General features: G+C 50.0%; 1 protein-coding gene across 1 annotated transcript in view; it reads left to right on the top strand.

The window, feature by feature from the left end:
• The first annotated feature begins 7,300 nt into the window (after window positions 1-7,300).
• Window positions 7,301-24,965, top strand: part of LOC136370879 (arginine-glutamic acid dipeptide repeats protein-like) — a 93,591-nt gene continuing 75,926 nt past the window's right edge. Inside the window, exon 1 of the mRNA XM_066334565.1 lies at window positions 7,301-7,385. The gene's annotated coding sequence lies outside the window, so the exon portion shown is untranslated. The remainder of the gene's footprint in view (window positions 7,386-24,965) is intronic.

Genomic DNA, 24,965 nt, shown 5'->3' with positions numbered 1-24,965 from the left:
TGCAGATGCCATTTTGTCCCCTCTCCACATGCACTGGAACATGCCCAAGTTTACAGAAATGAGAGGAGCGATTGTTAGGGCTGAAATTTTTTTGTTCCCTTTCAATGGGATTTTTTTTCCCTTTGCACGGCGCACATCCTGGGCTTTGATAAATGAGTCTCACCAGACACTGTGGTAAGCCAACCTCTGCTAATATTCATTATGCAGAACCCACTAGGAAATGGTCTGAGTCAGGGAAATTGAAAACCTTTAAAAGATAAAAAGGTTTTAAATTTTTTTTTTTTTTTAAATTTAATGAGGAAACTAATTTATAACATTTTACGTTTCTGGGATGTTTTAAAATATTCAAAATATTAAACCCAGAAATGTTGTGTTTGTATGTGCTGTGTGTTAGAAAGCTGAGAATGGTCACACAGGAAATAGCCCCAAATCCTGGGGTGTCTGGGAGGTGTGTTTGGTTTGGTGGTGCACTGGGCAGGGTTAATGGTCGGACTGGGTGATGTCCCAGGGCTTTTCCACCTTCATCATTCTGTGACCCTGGCGTTCAAAACTCCCTAAGGACCGAGCCAGTTCAGAGACAAGACACTGAGATGGCAGGAAATGTGTTGGAAGGTGGCTGAGGATCTGCAGGGAGCCCCCGAGGTGGGGCTGGGTGTGGAGGAGCCCCAGGACTCCCTGATCCCCTTTTCCATCCCACAGCAGCTCCAGGAGCTTCTCCCTCTTCCTGATCTCCTTTTCCATCCCACAGCAGCTCCAGGAGCTTCTCCCTGTCCCTGATCTCCTTCTCCATCCCACGGCAGCCCCAGGAGCTTCTCCCTCTTCCTGATCTCCTTTTCCATCCCACGGCAGCCCCAGGAGCTTCTCCCTGTCCCTGATCTCCTTTTCCATCCCACGGCAGCCCCAGGAGCTTCTCCCTGTCCCTGATCTCCTTCTCCATCCCACGGCAGCCCCAGGAGCTTCTCCCTGTCCCTGATCTCCTTTTCCATCCCATGGCAGCCCCAGGAGCTTCTCCCTGTCCCTGATCTCCTTTTCCATCCCACGGCAGCCTCAGGAGCTTCTCCCTGTCCCTGAGGCCCCTGGGGACACCAGGAGTGGCTGTGCCATGGTCACCTGCCAGCCCTGCCTGTCCTGCTGGGAACTTGTTCCTCCAGCCTGGGAGAAGTTGCATCAGATCAGGGAACAGCACAAGGCTTTTCCAGAGCTCTGCTGAGCCCCTGGCATTTGCTGCTCCCTCCAATGAGTGTGAATATGCCCAGACTGATTTAAATCTCATTTCCATTACTCCTGCTTTCATTGCAACCCATACAGCCACTCCTAGACTCTGTGTCCGGGAGGAGTTCACACATATCCACAGCATTGGCCTCCAAGTGGGATGGGCCTTCCAAAAAATTCTCTGGTAATATCTGTGAAAATGAGATTTTAAATTCCTGAGATTTCTACAGTAAACAAAACAAAGCAGAAAACCCCCCAAAGCAAACAGTTTTCAGCTAAAGGGCTGGTATTCAGATATGACAAAGGGAAGGAAAGAACATAATCCCTTTTTGTGAGTGGAGTTAGGTCATCTGTAAAAGCCTCTCAGAATATTATCTGCCGAGCTAATCGCTGTATTGACATTTGCCTGTTTCATTAGAGCTGAGTTTTTACTGCATTGCTGAGGTTACAACCTGACTCATCTGTCATGGTCAAGGGCTGGTTTGTAATTTCATGACTGGAGAATTAAAAAAAAAAAAAAAAAAAAAAAAAAAAAAAAAAAAAAATCCCCAAACCTCTCAACGATTTTAACTAGTTGGGCTGAAATGGTGTCCAAAAAATTCTCAGTATTGGTGTGTTTTGACTTCATAGTTCCTAGTTAGAGTTTTTTTCTTGTAGATTTTTGTTTCAGTCAGTTGGCAAAGTGTCAGTTATTAAAAAAAGAGCCAGGTTAAAGCAGATTTCTAGAGAGATAATTTTAAAAAGTTAAATACACCACATCCCCTGCCATATGGATGACAGATAAAATAGGTGGAAGGATTGGCAGAGGGAGAAAGAACCACCCCGTGGAATTTTGCCACTGTTTGGTTTTGTTCCCCTGAAATGAAGGAGATGGAATGGTAACAGGTGAAGCATGGTGTGATTTTCCCATGACAACACCACAATAACAGTAAGAATTTGAAGTTGCTGATGTTTCCTTGCCTCAGTGGCTCCGGGGGTGCCCAGAACTCTGAGAGCCCCAAAAGGACAGAGCAGGACCAACCCCTGGGGGCTGTGGGAGGTGAGGAGGCAGCAGCAGGAGCAGGATGGGGAGCCAGGAATGTTCCCAGCCAGCAGCAGAGCCACAACACTCAGCAGAAACTGCTGCTCAGATCTTCACAAATATCCTGGGGTAAGGAGCAGGAATGTGAGGATTAACATTCTGTGTGGATGCCCCGTGTGGCACGCTGGAATTGAGGTGTCTCTGTGGATTTGGCCAATTAGGTTTTCTCTGTGTCAGCACTTCCAGCTCCCGGGAGTGCTGGGACTCAGAGGCACAGAACATCCAGAGGTTCAGGCTCTGCCTGGCCACAGGGATCTGCCAGGATCTCACAGGGACAATCTGCATGAGCATCAAATATTTCACACACAGAACACAGGACACAGACCACCCATCCCACCAGCGACCTCTTTCCGCTTGGATGTGAACCACGAAAATCTGCAGTGACCACACAGAGGAACAAAGGTCCCTCTCAGCAGCACTTGGGTGTTCCTTGATCTTCCTTGTGTTAACTAAACCCCGTGGCTTTAGCTGGGAGAAGATTATGGGACAAGCTCTGCCTTTGTTTATTATGGTCCACAGGGAGAGCTGCATCTTCGCCAAAAAAAAAAAAAAAAGACAACCCAAAAAAAGCAGCAGCTTCAAGTGCTATTCCTGCAGCAATCCCCTGGCTGTGAACCAAACTCATAATTGGATCACTTGTTCGTGGTGTGAGGATGTGGCTGTGCCTGCTAGGACTGCCTGGGAATAATTTGGGGGGGTACACAGATGTTTATTTTACAACAGAATCCCAGACTGGCTTGGGCTGGAAGGACCTCAGAGCCCATCCAGTGCCACCCTGCCCTGGCAGGGACACCTCCCACTGTCCCAGGTGCTCCAGCCTGGCCTCGGGCACTGCCAGGGATCCAGGGGCAGCCCCAGCTGATCCAGGGCCTGCCCACCCTGCCAGGGAACAATTCCTGCCCCACATCCCACCCAGCCCTGCCCTGGGCACTGGGAGTCATTCCCTGGCTCCTGTCCCTCAGCCCTTGTAAATCCTCTCTCTCTGTCTGTCCTGCAGCTCCTTCAGGCCCTGGAAGGCCACAGTGAGGTCACCCCAGAGCTTCTCTTTTCCGGGGTGAACAACCCTGGTTCTCTCAGCCTTTCCTTGTGCCCCATCCCTCTAATCAAGGTGCTGGCCTCCTCTGCACTAGGATACACACATTATACCTATATTTATGAGGCTATTCCCCCCAAGAGTGCTTGGGTTTGTTTAACAACAAAATCTGGCATCAGAATGCTGTGAGTAAACATTTCTAACCCTTGCGTGGTGAGGAAGGAGGAAGAGAAAGGGACAGAGGCTGTTGTGGAGAATTTCCCCGTCACAGAGAGAGTGACTGGGAAGAGCTGAAGGCAAACCTGCCTCCGTGGCAAGTCATGGAGATTTTAATGCAGACATCCAGAGGCCAAGGAACATGAAATTGTAATTAGTGCAGAAAATAGGAGATGGAATCAGGCTCTATCAAGGACAGCCTAAGTGTGGCTCGGAGATGGCTGTGTCAGACACCGAACTGATGTGCATTTCCAGACCCTTATCTAAATTAGTTATTAGAACACAGTCAGCTCCGCGTCTCACCCTCTGGTGGTAATGTCCCTGAAGTTATGCTGGGGATAAATTTGTCCTGTACGTTCAGGGCAGAGAACTGAATTCCTCTGATGTGCAGAGCTCAGATCTCCTTGTGCGTTCCCTTCTCTGCAGTGAGAACAGTTCCCACTTCCCCCTGCTGAAGGCAATAACAGCCTCAAACTTATCTCTGCAGCACCACTGGAATCGACCACGGAGACAGTTTACAGAGACAGCAAACAGTTGGGGTTACACGAGCGTAATTGAGGGCAAAATCTGCCCTGACATACCCGAGTGCCTTTTCAGAAGGAAGATATAATTCCACATGAAAATGCTCAGATCCCCGGGAAGAATGTGTGACTTTCTTTACAGCCATGTGATTTATTCTGCTGGCCTGTGGAGGAGAGGTGAGGTTAATGTTAAATAACAAGTTTGCTCTATTTTCAGCTCTGGTACCTTCACGTTATCTTGTCTAAATATGTGATAGCTCGGAGATGAAGAAGCTTAGAAAAATCTCCTAAGTGACCAAGTGTTTTATTAATTGCTACTCAGTAATTTGGAATTCTGCTGTTGTGTCAACTTCCTCGCTGCACAGAGCAGCAAGAAGCAGCATCAGCTGTTTATCCAGCAAAGCACTTATGCATAATCTGAACATCCAGTGCAGGGCCAGTAACATCAGCTTATTGTGACTGATCAGAGTGTGAACCTTAAAGGGCTGATGGAGTGGAGCTTCTGACAGAGCCATAAAATTCTGCACCCTTCAAACACATTTACTCCGAGGCTGGTAACTGTTCACTAATCCGTGCGAACGAGACAGCTCGGGGCAAAAACCGCACCTTGGACACGTTCTAGGATGGAGGGACAGGACCACACCGGGGCTGCTCCAGCCCGGGGCACCGGGATCACCCTCACCGGGCACGGGGATAGTCTCACCGGGGCTGCTCCAGCCCAGGGCACCGGGATCGCCCTCACCGGGCACCGGGATCGCCATCACCGGGGCTGCTCCAGCCCGGGGCACCGGGATCGCCTCACCGGGATCCGGTATCGCCTCACCGGGCACCGGGATCACCCTCACCGGGCACCGGGATTGCCTCGCCGAGGCTTCTCCAGCCCAGGGCACTGGGATCGCCCTTACCGGGGCTACTCTGCCCTGGCAACGGCCCGGGACACCGGGATCGCCCTCACTGGGCACCGGGATTGCCTCGCCGAGGCTTCTCCAGCCCGGGGCACCGGGATCGTCCTCACCGGGATCCGGGATCGCCTCACCGGGCACCGGGATTGCCCACACCGGGCACCGGGATTGCCTCGCCGAGGCTTCTCCAGCCCGGGGCACCGGGATCCCCTCACTGGGCACCGGGATCCCCTCACCGGGAACCGGGATCCCCTCACCGGGAACCGGGATCGTCCTCACTGGGCACCGGGATCGCCTCACCGGGACTGCTCCAGCCCAGGGCACTGGGATCGCCCTCATCGGGCACTGGGAGTGCCTCGCCGAGGCTTCTCCAGCCCAGGGCACCGGGATCCCCTCACCGGGCACGGGGATAGTCTCACCGGGGCTGCTCCAGCCCAGGGCACCGGGATCGCCCTCACCGGGATCGCCCTCATCGGGGCTGCTCCGCCCTGGCAGCGGCCTAGGGCACCGGGAGCCCCTCACTGGGCACTGGGATGGCCCTCAGCGGGGCTGCTCCGCCCTGGCAGCGGCCTAGGGCACCGGGAGCCCCTCACTGGGCACTGGGATGGCCCTCAGCGGGGCTGCTCCAGCCCCGGGAACCGGGATCGCCCTCATCGGGGCTGCTCCGCCCTGGCAGCGGCCTAGGGCACCGGGAGCCCCTCACTGGGCACTGGGATGGCCCTCAGCGGGGCTGCTCCAGCCCCGGGAACCGGGATCGCCCTCATCGGGGCTGCTCCGCCCTGGCAGCGGCCTAGGGCACCGGGAGCCCCTCACTGGGCACTGGGATGGCCCTCAGCGGGGCTGCTCCAGCCCCGGGAACCGGGATCGCCCTCATCGGGGCTGCTCCGCCCTGGCAGCGGCCTAGGGCACCGGGAGCCCCTCACTGGGCACTGGGATGGCCCTCAGCGGGGCTGCTCCAGCCCCGGGAACCGGGATCGCCCTCATCGGGGCTGCTCCGCCCTGGCAGCGGCCTAGGGCACCGGGAGCCCCTCACCGGGGCTGCCCCAGCCCAGGGCACCGGGATCCCCTCACCGGGCACCGGGATCGCCTCACCGGGCACTGGGATGGCCCTCAGCGGGGCTGCTCCAGTCTCGGGCACCGGGATCGCCCTCACCGAGCACTGGGAGTGCCTCGCCGAGGCTTCTCCAGCCCAGGGCACCGGGATCCCCTCAGCGGGCACCGGGATCCCCTCAGCGGGCACTGGGATGGCCCTCACTGGGGCTGCTTCGCCCTGGCACCGGGATCGCCCACACCGGGATCGCCTCACCGAGGCTGCTCTGCCCTGGCACTGGCCCGGGGCACCGGGATCGCCTCACCGGGCACCGGGATCGCCTCACCGAGGCTGGCCCACCCCCGAGAACGGCCCGGGCCGGCGGCAGGTGTGGGGCAGGATGGGCTTTAAGGGCCCTCCAAGCCAAAGCATTCAGCGACTCCATCGATTTCCGCCCGAAGCTGCACCAGGGAAGGCTCAGGCCCGGCCTCTGGAAGCTCTGTGTTGTCAGGTGAGACCTTTGGAAATTCAGATTTTCCTCACACGAAGGGTGGCCGGACACGGGCAGCGGCTGCCCAGGGAGGTTTGGAGTCCCCATCCCCGGAGGTGACCAGGGAACCACTGGACGTGGCACTCGGTGCTCCGGGCTGGGGACAAGGTGGGGATCGGTCATAAGCTGGACTCGATGATCCCGGAGGTCTTTTCTAACCCCACCGATGCTGTGATTCCACGGCAGGGGCAGGCATGGGCTGGGCTGCGAGCAGCGAGGGACAAAGACACCTCAAAACAACCCCCAGTGGCGCTCGGGCCAGCGAGCACGAACCCGGCCGGGAGAACCAGGGGCAGAAATGGAGGAAGGAAGGGAAGAAAGGGCTGTGGGGGCCGAGGGAAGCGCTGCCGGGGCCGGACCCGCCCCTCCCTCACGGCCGCCTTTGTGCCGGGCGCCGCCCCCCGCCTCCCCTCGCGTTTAAATCCCCTCCATCCCGCGCTGCCATTGGCTGGCGGGTCACACGGCGCGGCGCGGCGGCCAATGGCGGGCGGCGATACTGGCGGGGCGCGCGGCCGGCGGCGTTGCTGGGCGCCCGCGGTGCGTGCGTGCGTGAGGGCAGGGGCGGGCGGGGGCAGCGCGGGACCGGCCGCTGCTCCTCCTCCTCCTCCTCCTCCTCCTCCTCCTCCTCCTCCTCCTCCTCCTCCTCCTCAGTCTCCGTCCCCTCCTTGTTCCCCGGGAAGATGCCCCTGAGCTGCCGCTGCTGAGGCACCGCGCGGGGTCCCCGCCGCTTTCTCCCCCCCGCCCCGCAACGCCGCCGCCGCCGCTGCTACTGCCACCGCCGCCGCCGCTTTGTCCCGGCAGCGCCCCGGAGCCGCCGCGGATGGTGTAGAGCCCGCCGAGGTGGGTGGGCCGCGGTGGCGGGGAGAGGCCGCGGCCGCCCCCGGGGAACGCGGGGAGGAGGGAGCGATCCCCACCGGGGCCGCGGGGATGTTCCCGAGGGGATGTTCCCGAGGGGATGTTCCCGAGGGGATGTTCCCGAGGGGACACCGAGCGCCTCGGCGGAGTTCTGTGTGTGTGTTTGTGTGTATGTGTGTGTTTGGGGGTTATTTGTTGGGTTTATCCGCCTTTTCTTTTATTTATTTCGTTGTTTTGCTGCTCGCCTGTCGTGTCTGCCTGATGCTCCGTAGGAATAATGTGCTCAGGGAAAAGGCTTAACTTGTTAAGCACCCAAATAAAGGGGGTGTATGACATATATGATTTAAATGCACGCACCCGGGAGAACGACTCGGCTTGTTTAAAAGGCACGCTTGCTTTCATGTGTGTAGGTATGGAATCCTGAAATGAAGATTTTATGCAAATTGATTTAATCATAACATTTTCAGTAGCATAGAAAGGGGTGGGGTTTTCTCTTTCTTTTTTCTTTTTTTTTTTTTTTTTTTTTTCTTTTCCTCTTTCGTTTGTTTTGTTTTGTTCCCATTTCTCTTTCTAAAGCGTGAAAAGAAGATACCCAGAATCAGGAAAGTAGTGGGAGGTAGACAACATTGGAGGCTTCATTGCTGAAACTGACTGCTCAAGAAATTGCTGGGGAGAAAACAATATGATTCATTGTTGAGGTGTCTCTGCCCTTAGATTTATTTTTACAGGCTGCTTGCAGTTATTTTGGTTTGCTGAGTTCTTGTGCTGAGTTTTTCCTCGAAACAGCAGCGTTCTTGGAGATGAGGAGCTCGGAAGGTTTTTATGCAGTCAGCAGGCTGCTGTCTGATGGCTGTTTACTCCTGGCTTACATTGGCCAATTATTGAAATCAAAGGTGTTATTTTGCTTGTGCACCAGTGCAGCTGAATTGAGGAGCCTCATGCACTAGTTCATCCTGCTAGGATTCAGTAAAAATGCTTTCTCAGAAAACATCTCAAGCGACAATTCAGGTAGTGTGCCTGTTGTAAAATGTGGGGTTTAAGCAGATGAAAATGAACACTGTGTCTAAAGAAGTAGTTCTTGGTTGTGAAAGGCACATGTCAAATCTTTTAATAATGTGCAATATACAACATTTTTTAAATTATTCTGGCATTCCCAGGCAAAGATTTTGGGTTGGGTTTTTTTTTTTTTTTTCTTCGTTTTTTTCTTTTTTTCCCTACCCAGCTGCCTCAGAATTGAGAAATCCATGGTGGTTAAGAGGCGTGGAAACGTTTCTCTGATAATAAAAGCAGTTGTGCTAAAGCCATCTCCTCCTGGTTTTGCTGGCCGAGTTTGCCCCACGGGTGACTCAGGGGCTGGGTTTCCGTGGCCGCCGTGGCCCGGGGGCGGTTTTGGGCTCTTTGGGGCCGGCTCTGGAGGGACGAGCAGGAGGTGGCTGCACACAATGCCCGGCCTGGGAGCTCATTGTTCTGCTGCTCGCCGCCTCCGGGACTCCGCTCTGTGGCACGGCGCCTTTTTCCGCCGAGCGGGGACACACAGAGCCCTTTAGCGTTTCCTCACCCCTTCCCTGCCTCCAGCGCGGCCTTTGGCTGCCCGGGAGGAGGAAAAAGCGGCGGATTAGCGGCCGAAGGGCGCGCAGCCCTCGCGTGTGTGCGGGCTGAACGGAGCCGGGAGCACTCGAGGTGAGGCTGGGAAGTGCACTCCATCGAACGCCGGCAACTTTCCTTTCCTCGCACGCCTCCTGCACGGACGCCTCGCAATAAACCCTGCTGCCCCTCAGCCCCCCGGGCTGCGCTGGGCTCCGTCCCCGAGCTCTGTGTGCCCGGAGAGCTGCTGTCAGGGGGAGGACACGTCACAGACAAGCCTCGGGATGACAAAAGCGAGAGGAAGTGCAGGGCTTGGCTTCGGTGTGTACACGGTTTCCCTTCCTGCTGGTTGTTTCGGGCTTTTGTTTTGTTATTTTTTTGTCCAGCAGCGTCTGTGAAAAGGCCCAGAGCAGGTGTAGAATTGGATGTCTGGAGCTGGAGGGGACCCTCGGGGTCGCTGAGTGCAGCCCCTTCCTCTCTACAGGGCTGTGGTGGGGCTGAGGATGGAAAAGAGCCGCGAGGGGCTGAGATTTGGGGTGGTTAGGCTGCTGAGGTATGGCAGAATCTCAGCTGCCTCGCTGGTGACATCAGCTAGCTGCTGATGCTGAGGTGTGCAGAAGGGAGCAAAAATAACGTGGTTGTTGAGCAAAAGTTGCCAGTGTGCTGGATCCTTTGGAAAACAGGAAACAGTGGCTGTCACAGTTTAATCATGAGGTCTCCGAGTTTTGGTTCTGACTCTGTAGCTGACTTCAGTGTGTAATTGAGGTGAATGACTTCGTTTTCCTCACCTGAATAAAATGCGGTGGTTGCCTCTGGGTTGAGGACACTTTTTGGGTGTTTTTCTCCCTCTCCCAGCTTTGGTGTGGCCAGAGAGTGTGGCTATTGTCTGCAGAGTGCCGTGGTGGGAGTTCAGAGAGGTGCAGTGAAACACTTGTGCTGCCTCCCTGTGCCTCTGGGATCCCTGTGCCCTGTGAATTTGTTCTGTGCCGAGACTGGGAAGGGTAACTGTGCCCCTGGACAAAGCTCCTGCTATTCCTGTGTGAAATAGGGAGTGTTTCCTGGGCAGGAAAGGTGAGTGGGAGCAGGAGGGACAGACCTGTCCTCAGCAGTCGTTCCTGGTGGCTTAGCCAGCAGTGATTTCTGTGCACCCAGGGGTTTGTTTTACCCTGGAGGGGGCTGTTTGCATGCAGAGTCCTTCCTGTGGAGCTGTGGGTGTGGATTCAGGGCAGCCACAGCAAAAGGCCAGTAAGTGACAACATTCATGGCTTTGAAGAGATGTGGTGTGTGTGATTTTTGAAGCTGTGAACTGACGGAACCGTGCCAGGGCAGGGTCAAGTTGGATTTTGGGAAAGGCTCTTCCCCCAGAGGGTGGAATTGTCACAGCCTCGAGGCTGCCAGAGCTCCAGGAGTGTTTGGACACCACTCCCAGGGATGCTCAGGCTGGGGTTTTGGGGTGTCTGGGCTGGGCTCTGATCCTGGTGGGTGCATCCCAGCTCGGGAGACTCTGTGATCCTGTAAACTGCTTGCAGCTTAGGTGAGAAAAGGAGCATTTTGATGTGGTGGTTTAATAACCGGCTTTTAAAAATAACACTCATCTGTAAATTTATTCTCACAGCTCCAAAATGCATCTTCCTGTTGAAGCCACACCGGGTGGTTGTTTCTCTCACAAAGAACTTATTTCACTTTCGGGAGAGGGAGGGCACACAGGTGTGCTGGGGGCACGGAGAATTTAGGAAATGTGTGTTAGTGGAGGGGTCGTGGCCCTGCAGAAGGTGCCTGTCCTCCCAGCAGGGCTCTGGATTGCCCCAGGGCAGCTCTGAGTTCACTGGGAGCCTCAGTGCCAGGTTACACTGCTCTTGGTGTGTGAACACAGTGCCCGAATTGTGCTGCATTTCCAGTTGGGAAAATAATGACAATTGGAAAACAATTCCTTATTATGTGATCCTGAAATGAGATGAGGGAGCGAGGACATAAATTAGAAAGGGGTGGCTGGGGTTGGAGTTACCCGTTAAAAATCCCAGACTCAAAACAAGCCACTCTTACGTTTCTAATGAACTGGTGTTTGGGGGTTTTTAGGTGGTGTCCTGGCTAGACTGACTGGTTTTAATGTTGGGATATTTTTCACTCTGGTTTTGCTATATTTTGCCGTTGTCTCAGTTGCCTGAGTCTAAACAAATCGTCCTGCTTGACTTAAAAGGATGCATACTCTCTGATTTTAGCTCAGAGCTTAAATTTAAATCAATAGGCTTAAAATACGGTGTATTTTTAAGCGAAACCTATCTTTGAACCGTAACAGAACAAACCCCCTATTGACTGGAGACCTGTTTATTTAATGTGCTTTTTTTTGAAGCTGCCTGGGATGAAGTTTGCAGGTTGGTGCAGAGGAGCTGGAGGGCTGGAGCAGGGAGCTGTGTGAGGCTGGCACTGGGGAAGGTGGCACAGGGAGGTGACCGTGATCAGCTGCACTTTGGGAATGGCTTTCCCAGCAAAGCTGCCGGGGACAAAATCCCTGCCCTCCTTGGAGGGAGAGAGGTGTTGGGGAGCAGGATCCACAAGGCAGCTTTGTGCTCTGGCTCTGGCTCTGCCAGCAGCGTTTTCCACAGGCTTTGCTCATGTTGGTGGCTGTGCCCAACTGCTCCTTTCAGAGAGGCTGATGGGGGAACAAAGGAGCAAACAAGATATGAATGCTGCCCTGGCTCCTTGTGCCTTCGCAGCCCACAGGGGCAAGGGCTGCCTGGAAGGGACTGAAAAGCACCAACAGATCGAAATATCAGCCCGGCTGTGCCTGCCTCAATAGGTGTTGTGTGCTTCGGCTTCGGTTTTTTAATGCAAATGTTTGTTAGCTCACTGAGCGCCCAGGATTGTACACTGACCTAGAGAAAAGTGAGGATACAAACATCGCTTTTCCCTCTGTGCCCAGCGGGGGGAACGATCACCTCTTTCTGTTGTTGTTTTCTTTTTTCCCTGGGATTCTCAGAAACGTGTGTTTGGAATGCACCGTTTCTCTGCTGGGGTTTCTCTGGATTCGAGACAGAAATTTCGGGTTCTACTTGCATTTGGCGTCTTAATTGTGTTAGAAGTGCAATTCTCCAAATCGCCTTAGGTATCGCAGAAATTTGATAGATTAAAAAGTGAGTTTTGATGATTGAGTTACTGAAAAATGGGCTATTCTCTGACTATGTAGGTTGTCTTTTGTTCTTCCTACAGAACACAAATGAGAGGCCAGTTCACGTTATAAGATTCAGGATAAGTGGAAAAAATGAGTGCTCGTTAATTTTGAGGTCTTGGTTAATCTATGTATTTAATCTACTTGTCTGTAATAAAAGAAAGTTACCGTGGTATTATTAATCCCTGGTACTGAGAGTCAATTTTGGCCTGTTTCAAATATCTAACAGGATTTCTCTTTTATGCTGATGGCTGCTCCGTGATCTTTTCTATACAGGCAGTGGGGGCTGGAGAGTAAATTTATTTTCCTGATCAGCAGAACGAATGAAAGTTCTGTTTTAGTGTTTCTGCTGAGGAGACAGGAGCTTGTAAGTCCTGAAGTTTGCTCCCTCCATTCCTGTTGCCAGTGAAATCCTCTTTTTTTTTTTGTTTTTCCAGTGTCCTTCCTAACAGCTGAGTGGGCAATAACATGGCTGTGCCTACGGGCTCCTGGCTGCCAAGCAAAACCCCAAATGCTGCTTTCTGTCTGGCCATGCCTTACTGGGGATGTAATTAATTAGAGAGTTTTTTCCTATCCATCTGCTGGCTTGCACAAAACTTTCAGGAATGTTGGTTATTGCTGAGATGACTGTCGTGGCAGGCTGGCTGGAAATTCATTATGCACTCCAAGTTACTGGCATGAAATAAGAGAATGAGGGAATTGGGGAGGGGGGACGGGGGAAGCGAGGTGAATTAGGGAAGTTTGTTTTCTCTGAGGAAAGGGGATAAAGAAAGAGAAAGGAAGTTGTGTCATCCAGTGCTAATAAATATTTCTGTCGGGTGATGAGCAGTGTCTCCTTTATGTTGGTCCTTTTCATGTGGCCAACTGGTTTGGGGTGGAAGCAGACAAGTTCTCGGGCACTGGGCCCATCTTCCTGCAGATTCTCCTGTTTTTCTGGAGCTCTTTGGAAGCACTGGCAGTGTCAGCTGGTCTGGGAACAGGCATCTCCTACAACTGTTGGTAAAATACGAAGGGGGAAACATTGCTGTCCTGTACTAAAAATGTATAAAACCACTAAGGAGCGGAATTTCTTACCGGTGAGAAGGCACTGTTAAAGCTTTTAGGAAACCCAGCTTTTCTGTGGTTTGGTGTGAATCTCTGTGTGTGTGTTTATACCGTTTTTCCCCACAAATGTCAGTGTTGGACACCCAGCAGGTGTTCAGTGCCATGGCAGCACATGGAAGGTGCCAGTTTTCCTTCCCTGAAGGACAGGTGACATCCAGCAGCCCTTTAGTGTCTGTGCTTTAGGAGATGGCTCTGGACACTTCACTCAGGGTGACTCTGGCTCCTGGGATCTCAGCCCTGCGCTCAGATTTTAGCACTGCCTGTTCCTTAACCACTTGTGTATTGCACAAACTGACACATGATCTCATTTCAGCTAATTATCCTTAAAAATCCAACAAAACCTCAGCCAGAGAGGCCTTTTCTCTCTTGCTGCTGAGCTCAGAGTGCTCTGGAGGGAGCTGGTAGGACTGCACCGTATGTCAGACCTGAGCACCTACAGCCATTATGTGTTTGCATTGCAATGTGAAGCAGAATGATCCAGACTGGACTGGTTTGGTGTGGTGAAATAGAGAGTTCAACCAAAACACGATGGCCTCTGTCAAAGCTCACTCTTTTGGCAACCAGTTTATTCCCTGGTTTAAAGAAAATGGCAAATTCAGTTGGTAATTAACTATGCATTATAGGGTGCTAGGGGATCAGCAGCTTTGTGCTAAATATCAAATCTATTAAATATATGTGTTTAAGGATTATGAATCTTCTTAAACAAGTGCATGTATGGCAGTAGTCTGCTGATGCCAGCACCCACAAGGGACTGGAATATGTTTACACCAAAAGTGTCGTGAATATGAAAGAAGAAAGTGTTGTAGATCATGAAACTCTAGTGCTTTAAGGGTTGTATTTCCCTGGGAAATACCCAGTAAAAAACGATGGTGTCAGACAATTGGGACCTTCAGATGGGCTTTGATTGAAGGAAGGACACAGGTTCATCAGGGCACTGGCTTCCTGCTTTAGGTGAAGGAAGCACCATTTACCAGTGGCTGTGTGTCCTGTGGTGCCTGGGTAAGAAGGAATGCAGTGTCTCTCTTAAAGATCTTCTAATGAGGTCGGTGCAGGAGATTTAAACACTTAATCCTCATTTCTACAAACTGGGAGTGAGATGCAGGAAATCTAATTTATGTCTCTAAGGTCATTCATTTTCATGAAACTTAATAGACCTGGCTCTGACTGCTCCTTAAACCACTGAATTATGTTACTTGCCTTCCAACATGAGCCCTTCAGATGAGAACCTTTCCTCGGTGATCCAACAAACCTATTTACCTGTCCACTTGGAGATTCCTGTGAGTCCAGTGCCCAGCTGGGAACTCCCCAGGGAATTCCTGGCTCACCCCTCGATTTGCCCCTCCTGGCTGTGCTTGATCAGGGAAATCTTGCTCCTGGAAGAAAACTGGGGCAGAATGCAGCTTCTCTTCTGCTCTGCTGGAACAGTCCTGGCTGCTGTTTGAATGCTTCATCAGAGTTCTGAGCTCTTGGAGCCGTAGGTGGGAAAGCCGTGGTGCACAGTCTGGTGCTCTGGAGGTTGTTTTTAATTGTACTAATTCATAGGGAGGTTCTGGGTTTGTCAGTGACGTGTTCCTGTATCCCACACGTCCTTTAGCGGGTCACTAGAAACGTATGTGACTTGTGACACGTTTATTTTGTGCCTCTGCTGGGGTTTTTTCCGTCATTCTGTCCATTTCCCCAATGCAGACTTTGAGATTTCCCCTGTTCTGCTTTTTTGGTGATTAATGTGAGTGTTTGAGGATGTTTCTTTTTCCCCCGAGTCTCAGTCCTTGTCACAGCTCACCTTCCAGGGCTGGCTTTGTTAACCAGCCTGTAAACAGCATTTCTGCTCATTCTTCTGGCTGCAAAAAGCCATTTGATTCTTATTTCCTGCTTGTCTTCGTGCAGAATGGCCTGGGTCCCTCATTGTTGGCTTTTATTGTGTGACTGCTTCTCTTTGGAGCGTGAGCAGGGGAGGTTCTGCGGGTCCATCACTGCTCTCCGCAGCCCTGCCTCAATTAACGCGCTCTTCCCTGCGCTAATTAGTCATCACATAACTCCTTCCACAGCTTTTGTCCCAAAGTACGGCTCCGGCAAGACGGGGAATGTAATTACTTTTGTGTGTGTTTAGTCAAGTCTTGAGAGTCCCCAGAAGTGACACTTCTCCTGGCTGGGAGGAACATCTCGGGTTCTTCTGGAGAAGAGATCCCTGCCGAGTTCCTTGGGCAGGATGTTCTCTGGGAACCCGTGTTGGATCAGATATTATAATGAGGTAATATCTGTAACTTCTGGAGGTGATAAAGCATCAAGGTACAAGCAGACAGTGAGAGGCTGGGGCGATTCCAGGTTGTTAATTCCTGACCAGAATTTAGATGTTGGTATCACAGTATTTGGATCGTGCTCCAGACACTTAAAAAACTCCCAAAACTCATTGCATGACCTTGAGCCAAGTAACTCATTGCAGTTGTGTCCTTCTGCTTACAAAAGAGGTGTGAGGGTACCTGTTATCAGGGAGTTTTATAGCTGTTGGGCAATAAGAAAGTGCCAATTTGCCGTGTCTGTTTACTCTGCTAATCTAAAAATGTGTTTAACTTAGTTAAACACGACGTTTGCTTTCCGCAGTGATCATGAGACAGGTAGTTAATGCATTAAAAACATATATTTATATATATATAATGGTGTATTTGCATCAGAACATCACTGAGCTCTGTTCCCTGTCACCACTTTCTCACTGTACCTTTAAGACATTTGCTCTCCTTTTGCTTAAAATCCTAATTCTGGCACAACTGTCCGTTGTATCTTTGCATTTGTTATTTTGTGTCCCGATGTATCTGTTTGGTATTACTGGTCCATAGCAAAGGAGTTCAGGATCTTGCCATACCAACAGCTGTGGAGAATATCTAATTCCTTGGTGTTGAATGGAAATTATTCTTATTGTTTTTTTAAATGCCTCTTCTGTTACATGCCAAATTTGAGCTTATATTAATTTTTTTTCCCCTTAAAAGTTTCAGAACAAATTTCCGGTTTACTGTTTTCTGTGGTTTTCAGAACTCTTTTATGCTGTAACTCTTGTATTCTTGTCCTGGATCAAGTTTGCCTTTACAATAAGCTTTGCAGGAATAATCTCTCCCTTGGTTTAGGTGTTTGTGCTTTCAGTGGAGCAGAAGGATGAGGCAGGGCAGCTCTGAGCATCCCTGGTGCTGGGTCCTGCTCCTGATGGGCTCCTGCAGGGAGAACTTCCCAACCAATGCTGGAAATATTCCCTGAGGAACCTCCTCTCTACCTCCTGCAGGTGCGTGGGGCTGGGATTTCACCTTCAGGTGGCACGGGTGGAGTTCTGAGCCCTGAAGGGGCCTTCCAGGAGGGACAGAGCTGGAGTCACCCGGCTGGAGGCTGAGCAGAGCCAGGGGATATTTCCTGTGTACATGTTTGGTTTTAATAAAAACCTGTCCTGTAGAATCCAGTTCAGTAGGAACATAATTTGCACCTCATTTAAATGAGGTTCTTTCAATCAGTCTGTGTCCAGTGGGTGTATGAAGAATCAAATGTGTGTTCTCTCTTCCCTGGGGAGAGGAAGGGCGGGCTCCGGGGAGGAAAATTAGGCAGAGGAGATTAATACTTGCAGTGCAGGAAACACTGATCCCTCTGTGATCTAAAGTTTCTGTTTGAAGTCCAACCAGGTCTATTCTCTGTGGGCCTGGAGGTGTTTGTGAGCTGCTGTGGCCTTTCTGTCTGGGCTGTGATTAGAGAAGAGGTGGTGGCTGTAGTGAGCTGGTGTCACAAGAAAACCAAAATGTTCCTTAAACTCTAAAATAAAACTTAAACAAACAATTATCAGGGAGCGTGGCTGGGGCAGGAGGGTTTCCTTCTGTGGCGTGTGTACTTAGGCATGTGCATGAGTTTGCCTCATTTCTTGAATGACTTTTTTTTTTTCCTCTAGTTGGATTTTAGTGGGGTTTTTTTTTGTTTTTGGTTTTTTTTTTTTTTGGTGTTTTTTTTGTTTGTTTGTTTTTTTGGTTGGTTGTTTTTTTTTTTTCAGGTCCCTTGCGTTCATTTTCCACATTATGTTGATACAGAAAGACGCCAGGCTTAAAAGGTACCTTAGAAGTACCTCTTGGCAGCAGCAAAGCCCTTGTTTTCAGCGCTCACGCCTCAAAAAACACTCAAAAAATTGCAAAAGGAACGGATTTTTGTGTGGGCAGAACCTATTTGGGGCAGCATCACTTAAACATCCCTGGGAGATTGCTGCCTGCTTAGTTCCTTGATGTTCTCAGCTCTCAGGTCATCAGTTCCTGCTCGCAGAAATGGGACTTGAGGGGCCAGCCATCCATCGCAGGCTGTGACTCGTGCAGCTGTGGAGGAATGTCTGATGCTTCAGAAGGCTGCAGATGTGAAATGTTTGTCAGGAGGAGCGTGGCATGTGCCTCGTGTGCCTGCCCCGGTGGCTTCAGCAGCTCTCAGTTTGGATTGTGGAGAAATTGCCTGTCAGCAGGGGCTGCCACTGTTGGCTCTGTGGCACAGGGCAATTTTTAGGGTTTTTTTTTGGTGTTGTTGTTGCTTTTTTGGGAATTTTTTTGATTTTTGTGTGGGTTTTTGGGGAGTTTTTTTAAGCCATTGGTATCAAAACAAACCTTGAGTGCTCTGGGGGCTGCACACTGCCTGACTTGGGAGCTTTGACATCAGTGAGAAACTGCTGGGAGATGAAGGGTGCACTGGGAGTCTGATATTTGGGGTAGCCCTGGGGCAGTGAAAGGCATGGAATCAGTGAAGGGGAGGGAGCTGCTAAATGCTGTTCCCGTGCAGCATCTGAAGGGCTTGCCTTGCCCATGTGAGAGTCCTTGCAGGGAGCCAGAGCACCCTCCCAGATCCCTGCAGGAGCTGCAAATCCACGGGAATTGCATTTGTCTGCTCCCATTAGTGGAGTGTGTTGCTGAAAGGACAAAGCCTTTGTGCAGTCTGGCTTTTTTGATGATCCCGAGCTTGAGGAAACCCACATTTCTCTGTAGTGGTAACTCATTCAGCTGTGTCTAAGATTTGATTCTCTCTTGTAGGAGGCAAAAAAATATTTGCTCTGCCTTTAGTTCTCCGTGAAGTGTCAGAGCTGAAACACGTTTAAAGGAATCCGTGTGAGATCACAGGGTTTAATTTTGCTTGCTTGTGCACTTTTTTTTTCCTCCAGCATGGGATTTCTTGCTATTTTCTGGGTGTGAAAAAGAGCCCTTAGGGCGCCTTTCACCATGGCACAGTCTCATCCGAAGGGAAAATGGAACAAAAAAAAAAGTGGAAAACTTAGGGGTGAGGGGAATGTGCTTCTGGAAGAGAATGTGACAGCTCACCTACACATCACTTGAGTCTCTGGGTGTCAGGAGGGTTCACCAGAGATGTGTTTGCTCATCTGTGTTGAGCAGAAATCCTTCTGTGACTCTGAGTAGCTGTAAAGCTCCAAGTCCTTGAGGTAAGAAAGTGATCCGGGTTAGAGACACAGCTCTGTGTGTGTGTGACACTTTGGGACTGCAGAGTGAAATGTTGGGTTTCTTTATGCCCAGGGCAGTGAGGAGCTGGACACAGAGTGACCACAGTGACCATCAGTGGCCAGTGCTGGGCTGCTTCTCTCCTGCCAGCCGTGTGAGACACTGCCTGTGGCAGAAAAAGCTTTCTGGAGGCTCTCAGGCAGCTGAAAATATTTCTGACTGCGTTTAGGAGAAGGGGAAAGAGCTGTGCACATGATTATTAGGGGAGCTTGGGAGTGCAGACTGTATTTATTGGCAAGAAGCCAGCTCTTAAACAGAGCTGTAAAGACCCGTGCTCTGATCAGCTTTTGAATGTGGAAAGAGCTCCTCGGTCTGAATTACAGGGCTCTGGTTAAATGATTACATGAGGTATGTTTAAAAATAGCAAATGTCTTTTATGTCCAGTCAAATAAGGTTCTTGGCAGTCAAATGAGATCTATGTTGACTTCCATCTGACAGCCAAGTGACTCAAATTCTATGTTTCCTAAAGGAAAAAGGCTTTTTTTATTTTTAGTTTCTGATTAATTCCATTGTAGCCTGTAACAAGAAATAATCTTGCACTGGATTTTCTATATAAAAGTAGGATCCGTAACTCTGTGAGCAAGCTTTAGTTCAGCTGTGTGAAACGGGGAGGGGTTGAAATGCTGTGCTAAGGCAAGTCAGAATTTGTGAGGGCTCTTTTTTTCAGTGGGAAATGGTCTGTTGAACGCTTCTCTAGCCTGTTCCTGTGCACTTCAGTTGGCCAGATTAACAGAGCTATTAATAATAGCCACTCCTGCTCCTTCAGCCTGAAAGAGTTGGTAAGCATGGAGCTATATGTAGTTTGTATTTTTAATTAAACTTGTACTGGGATTATCTTGTATTACCAGCTACCTTCTAGAAGATTATGTTCATAAAAGGTTCATGAGTTGTTAAGTGGAAGAGATTAAAGTGATTGTTGGCGTGTTAGTAGAATTATTTGTTGCCTACGCAGCATTTGTTCATAGCTTTAATTTGCCAGTAATGGCAGACAAGTAAAATGCAAGCATCTGACTTTTAAAATCTACACTAGCTGACAAAACCAGGCCGTATTTCAGAGTGATTGTCTTTTTTATTATTATTGTTGGAACGTGATGTTGGGTTGTTTAGAAATACGGAGTGGAAGAATATTGTTTGCAGTGTTTTCGGCTCTCCTACCTTCTGGTGATACTCTTAACGGTGTGACCAGAAATGTATTTTATTAAAAAATGGAAAACCACTTAAAGCGTGGAGGGGATAAAGGAGCACAAAGAAGTGATGAGCAGATGCTGGAGGAGATGGTTTCTATTATCGTGGACTTGTAAATCCTTGCTGTGCTGGTCATTTAATCAATAGAGGAGAGGTGTTGGAGGGATCCTGTGCTTAGGGAGATAATGCCTTTAAACGCAGCGCTCAGGATGATTTTATGCATCCGAATCTGTTTAGAATGAACTGTGAAATAGGTCCGGGCAGTGATGAAGAATACAGCGGGTGTCTGTGCTGTTATCAAACCCCATTAGCGAGTTGTGCCGTGCCTGAATGGCTCTTTGTGGCCGGAGCAGGGAGCTCCTGGCCTCGCTGGGGCCGGCTGAACGGGGCCTTGTGCCGCAGCAACAATGCAGCTACAGTGGGGGAACAGCTGCTGCCCTTAATAATGCATTACAGGGCACCTTGGGCCTGCACCGGGCTGGTTTACACCCCGGCAGCTCCAGCCCACGGGGCACACTCACACGGTGACGCTCTGCCGTGGGAAGCTGAGTTATTGCTTTGGAAGATGATCTGTGGGGGGATTTTCTGTGTGCGGTGTGTTAATGGGGAGAGGAAACCCAGTTGGTGGGGTCTCCAGTGCTGTGTCGCACTGCCCTGCTCTGGATGTGGTGTAAAAAAATAAAAACCTTTTTTTTTCCTTTCTCCTTTTCAGCAAGAAGTTGCCCTGGAGTTGTTTGGGTGTGTGGTGGGCACAGGAGCAGGCTGGGCTGTGCCACAGGCTGGTCCCCAGCTCTCCAGTGTGGGATGCTCGAGATGATTAAGGATTCTGATGTTAATTGCTCTTCGGCTGCCAAAACTGTATTCTGTTAACAATATGTCCAATTGCTGTTGGTGCAGCTCTGCCTGTGCCCAGGGTGAGGCTGCTCTTTGCTGGCACTGCCTGGTGTTAGGGACTGCTCAAAACTAAAAACTGGGCAGCTCTGGGCATTGCCAGGCTGCTCCTTGGCACTGGGAAAACACAGCTCCTGTCTGCAGCAACCTGCAGACCCAGATTTCCACAGCCAGGCTTGTGAGAGGTGCATCCCTGTGTTTTGAAACGTTATCTCTGGTTTCTCAGTGCTCAGTTTCTCAGGCAGAATATTCAGGGTAATATCCAGTGTACAGGCCAGTCACCACATGGGGGCAATTTTCCCAGGAAAGGAATCTGTGCGGATGGAAAGCCTGAACTTCCCTTGCTCCAACACGAAGAATGCAAGTGTGCTTTAAGTTAGGATGTGAGCTCCATTGATGGCTCTGTCTCGCAGATGTGGTGAGTTTGAGAAGGTCTGTAGATCACAGGAGACTATTGAGAAATTAACATTAGCTCTGTCCTTGAATTTAGTATTTCATGCATGTCTAGCTGGTAAAATGCTAAATGCCGTTTTTTCAATTATAAGGGCTTAGCAAGGCTTAGAGATGATTTTCTGAGATTCTAAAATATGTACTATTTAATACATAATGCAAAAGGAAAAGCTGGTTTCTTAATGTAAGAACACGAAAATGGAACCAGCTGCAATGTTATGCCACCCTGATGCAGCTTTGATGCTACACTTTTAGCAGTGGATTAAATATTGATACCTCTTTCTGCCCCCCTCACCTCCCAGTACACTTAAAGCTTTTGCAGTTGTTTTTAAGTGTTTGTAGAAGAGCTGGTCAAGTTTCTGTAGTTTTTCCCACTAGATTTTTCTGAAGGATTAAGAGTGTATGTTTGTAGTTGAGGAGGAAGGATGTATGAGCAATTCTCTTCTATAAATACATGGATGTGCTGATGAGCAGAGCTGCAGGGCTTTGTGAGCCCCACGGTTATATGTGTAAAGAGGAGCATGATTTTCCTTGGCTGCAGCAAGATCAGACCCCAGATCAAGCAAACAGTACATGAAATTAAAGTATAAACTGGAAAAGAAATGTGTGATTATATCACAAATGCAAGACAGATGTGAGGAACCCAGGGATTACACAGGCTGGTATGAAAACCATGCAGCAATCTGATGCTTGTTTGAACTGTGAGTTATATCCCCTGAAACTGTTCAGGATGCTGGGGAAAAGTTCCTGCACTGCCGGGGATTAGGAGAGTGGGGAGGTTAAGAGGAGATTTATTTCTGAGGCTGTTGGAATATTCTGCTAGGAGTGGGAACACTGAGTTCAGTGGGACAAGGAGCTGCCTGGCAGGGTTACAGGTCAGGGACAGTTCTCTCTGTGACACTGGTGGCCTCTGAGGCTGAGCAGATCCCTTGACTCAGCTTAGTCCATCCCCAAACATCTCAACATCCATGAGCCAGTTGTATTTCTGACACAGAGAGACACACTAGCTGAGTTTTCCCCATAGTTAATAGAATCATTTTGTGAGCTAAAGGTGGCTGCAGCATTAGAACTGGAGTTGGATCAGCATCCCTGAAACTGTTTCTAGGTCCTGCTGTAGAATACTTGGTGTGCTGAACTCTTCTGTCTTTGTTCAGTCCTTATAGTGGTGGAAATGCAGTCAGATGTTGCAGGACTGGTCCGTACTGACCCAAATATCAACAAGCTAAATTAATCCTTTTTTCAGTTCCTTTGCATCGCATTGCCTTGCTTTTTTTCAGCCCTGGAAATGGAACTTGTGCCCGACTTCCCTTGCAGGATCACATCATTGACATTCCAGGGACGGAAGGCAGGCAGTCGATATTCCCTGGTCCTAATAAAAAGTGGCAGCTTTGCAGTGGCAGCCCAGGATCAGCCTGGCCACTCTCCCATTTCCAGCCCTGCCAGAAACGAGCCCTCTGACCTTGTTTTTGTAAAGAACCACGAGCTCTGGTGTGATTCAGTGGGTGATTCCTGCAGGGCAGGTGGTTCTTCTCCACCTGGATGTCCCTGCTGGCCCAGGGGGAGCAGTGCACAGAGTTTGGGTTCTGCATTAACCCTGCTGCCTGCTGGGCTGTGGGAAGTGCATTTTTCTGTGCCCTGCCTGCTGCAAGCTCTGCTGGGCTGGAGAGGGCTGGTGCTGGGAGAAAGCACTGCTCCAGGGCTGCTGTGCGAGACAGCGAGGCAAGAAAAGTGCAGCTCACAGAATGTTCTGAAAAGCAGCGTGAGGAGAGAACAGTCATATTCTGTGACAGCACAATCAATAGGCCTCTGTGGAAACAAATGAGAGTTTTATCTCTCCAGGCTATTGTTGAGGGCAGACTGAGGCAAATGTCTAATGGGTTCATGCTTTTGAAATCATTCTGTAAGTGTAAGGGAGAGGAACAGGCTTTTAAAAACGGAGTGAGCAATTATGACAAGGAGGTGACTGTGCACTCCTGGAGCTGGGGTTTTGTCGGGGCTGGTGGTGGAGGCAGCAGCCAGAGCTGCCCCGGAGTGCTCGGGGTGTTTACAGCACTGTGAGTGGGTTTGTGTCAGGATATTTTTGTCTGTCTGTCCGGAGGGATGCTGAGCCCTGCATCCCCAGGGAATACCTCTGCAATTAGAACTCGCAGGAACAGGATTATTTGCCAGCATCCCTGGATCAGCTTCTCCCCCAGGATGGCTGTGAGGAGTGTGTGATCCTCGGGGTGCTGCTCAGCTCAGAACGTGCCGTTCTGCAATCCAAGCCCACTGCAGAGGTGTCCACGAACGTGGGGAACAGGACTGGAAACACGGATTGCTCACAGGGACACTGGGGGAGCACTGAGGGATGGGCTCCTCAGAGCTGCTCCTGTGCAGAGCACAGCAACCAATGATTCCAGAATTCAACACTCACATGCACTTGGATCTTGGCAGACCCTGATGCTCCTGCCAGCTCCTGAAGTTCTTGGGCTGTTCTTGGGGGTTTTGATTCAAAACCTGGCACCGTGGGGCTGCTCTGTGTTTGTTTTTGATGAAATAACTGGATGAGGTGGTGTTTTGGCCGGGCACGCAGCTCACTTTAACCTCGGAAGGAAGAAATTCCAGCTGGAATTTCTTGTTTATACAACACATGTGCTGAAGCTCTTGCCTCTCCCTTACATGTGTGTGTATATATATATATATAAAAATGAATGTACATAGCTGTGGTGCTGATTATGCAAACAAGGAGAGATGAGCACTCGCTGCCCTGGAGCACTCGGGGCACTGCCAGGGTCGTTTGAGCTTCAGCAATTCAGTCAAACTTAGGAATTTCATGTACCATAGGAGATGCTTATTTTGGATACTTGCCGAGTTTGAAACTCACTTGTTTTGTTTTTAAAACGCTTGGAGGGCCGAAAGCCTTTGTTACATCCTCACTTCTGTTACTGGAGTGGGGACCAGGAAAGAAAAATGCCTTTTTTTTTTTTGTCCTTTTAAATGAAAGAATAGCCTGAGTTTCAGAAATACTAAGCTGAAGTGATTTTTTTTTTCTCCCCCTTTTACCTTGTCAAATTAACATGATTGCATGTTTCACTTTTTATGCTGAGGAGTTTCTGATCTTCAAAGACAATTTTCAAAAAGACATGCTGGTTCAGCCAAGGAGACTAATATTTTAGAAGGAATATTACCAGTAATAAAAAGACAGAGTTATGATAGTTTGCATTAATTTTAATAACTTTTTGTGCAGCTCTCGAGTCAAGATGTGAGAAATGAAAGGGAGGCAGTTCTTGCTTGGCCTGCAGTGCATTTCCTCCTGCATTATCTGCTGCAGACACAGAAAATGCTGCAGGGAGCCTGCTGGGGCTGCACAGGGGTCACTGCAGGCACCATCCTGTGGGAGCTCTGCCCTTCACATGGGACAACACAAAAATTCTCCTGGCTTTCAGGAGCCTTTGGGTGAGCAGAGGGTAATTCTCAGCATTGATAATGAGCTGTGCGAGTCGATCCTTTAAAACAGTGGGCTCAGAAATAGCAGTTCAATGTCCACACAAAGTGTGTTTTTCCAAAGAGATGTAAAATCAGCAGCAATCACTTGAAACGTGAGGTGTAAGTAGAATATCTAATGAGTTCCTGCAAAATGTCAAATCTCATTTATCACGGTAACCATCAATAATGCACCAGATGTTTTGACTGCAT

The sequence above is a fragment of the Sylvia atricapilla genome, chromosome 22 (genome assembly GCF_009819655.1).
Source record: "Sylvia atricapilla isolate bSylAtr1 chromosome 22, bSylAtr1.pri, whole genome shotgun sequence".
Classification (NCBI taxonomy): Eukaryota; Metazoa; Chordata; class Aves; order Passeriformes; family Sylviidae; genus Sylvia; species Sylvia atricapilla.
The sequence above is the reverse complement of the archived record's forward strand: the minus strand, read 5'-3'. Positions and strand labels throughout refer to the sequence as shown.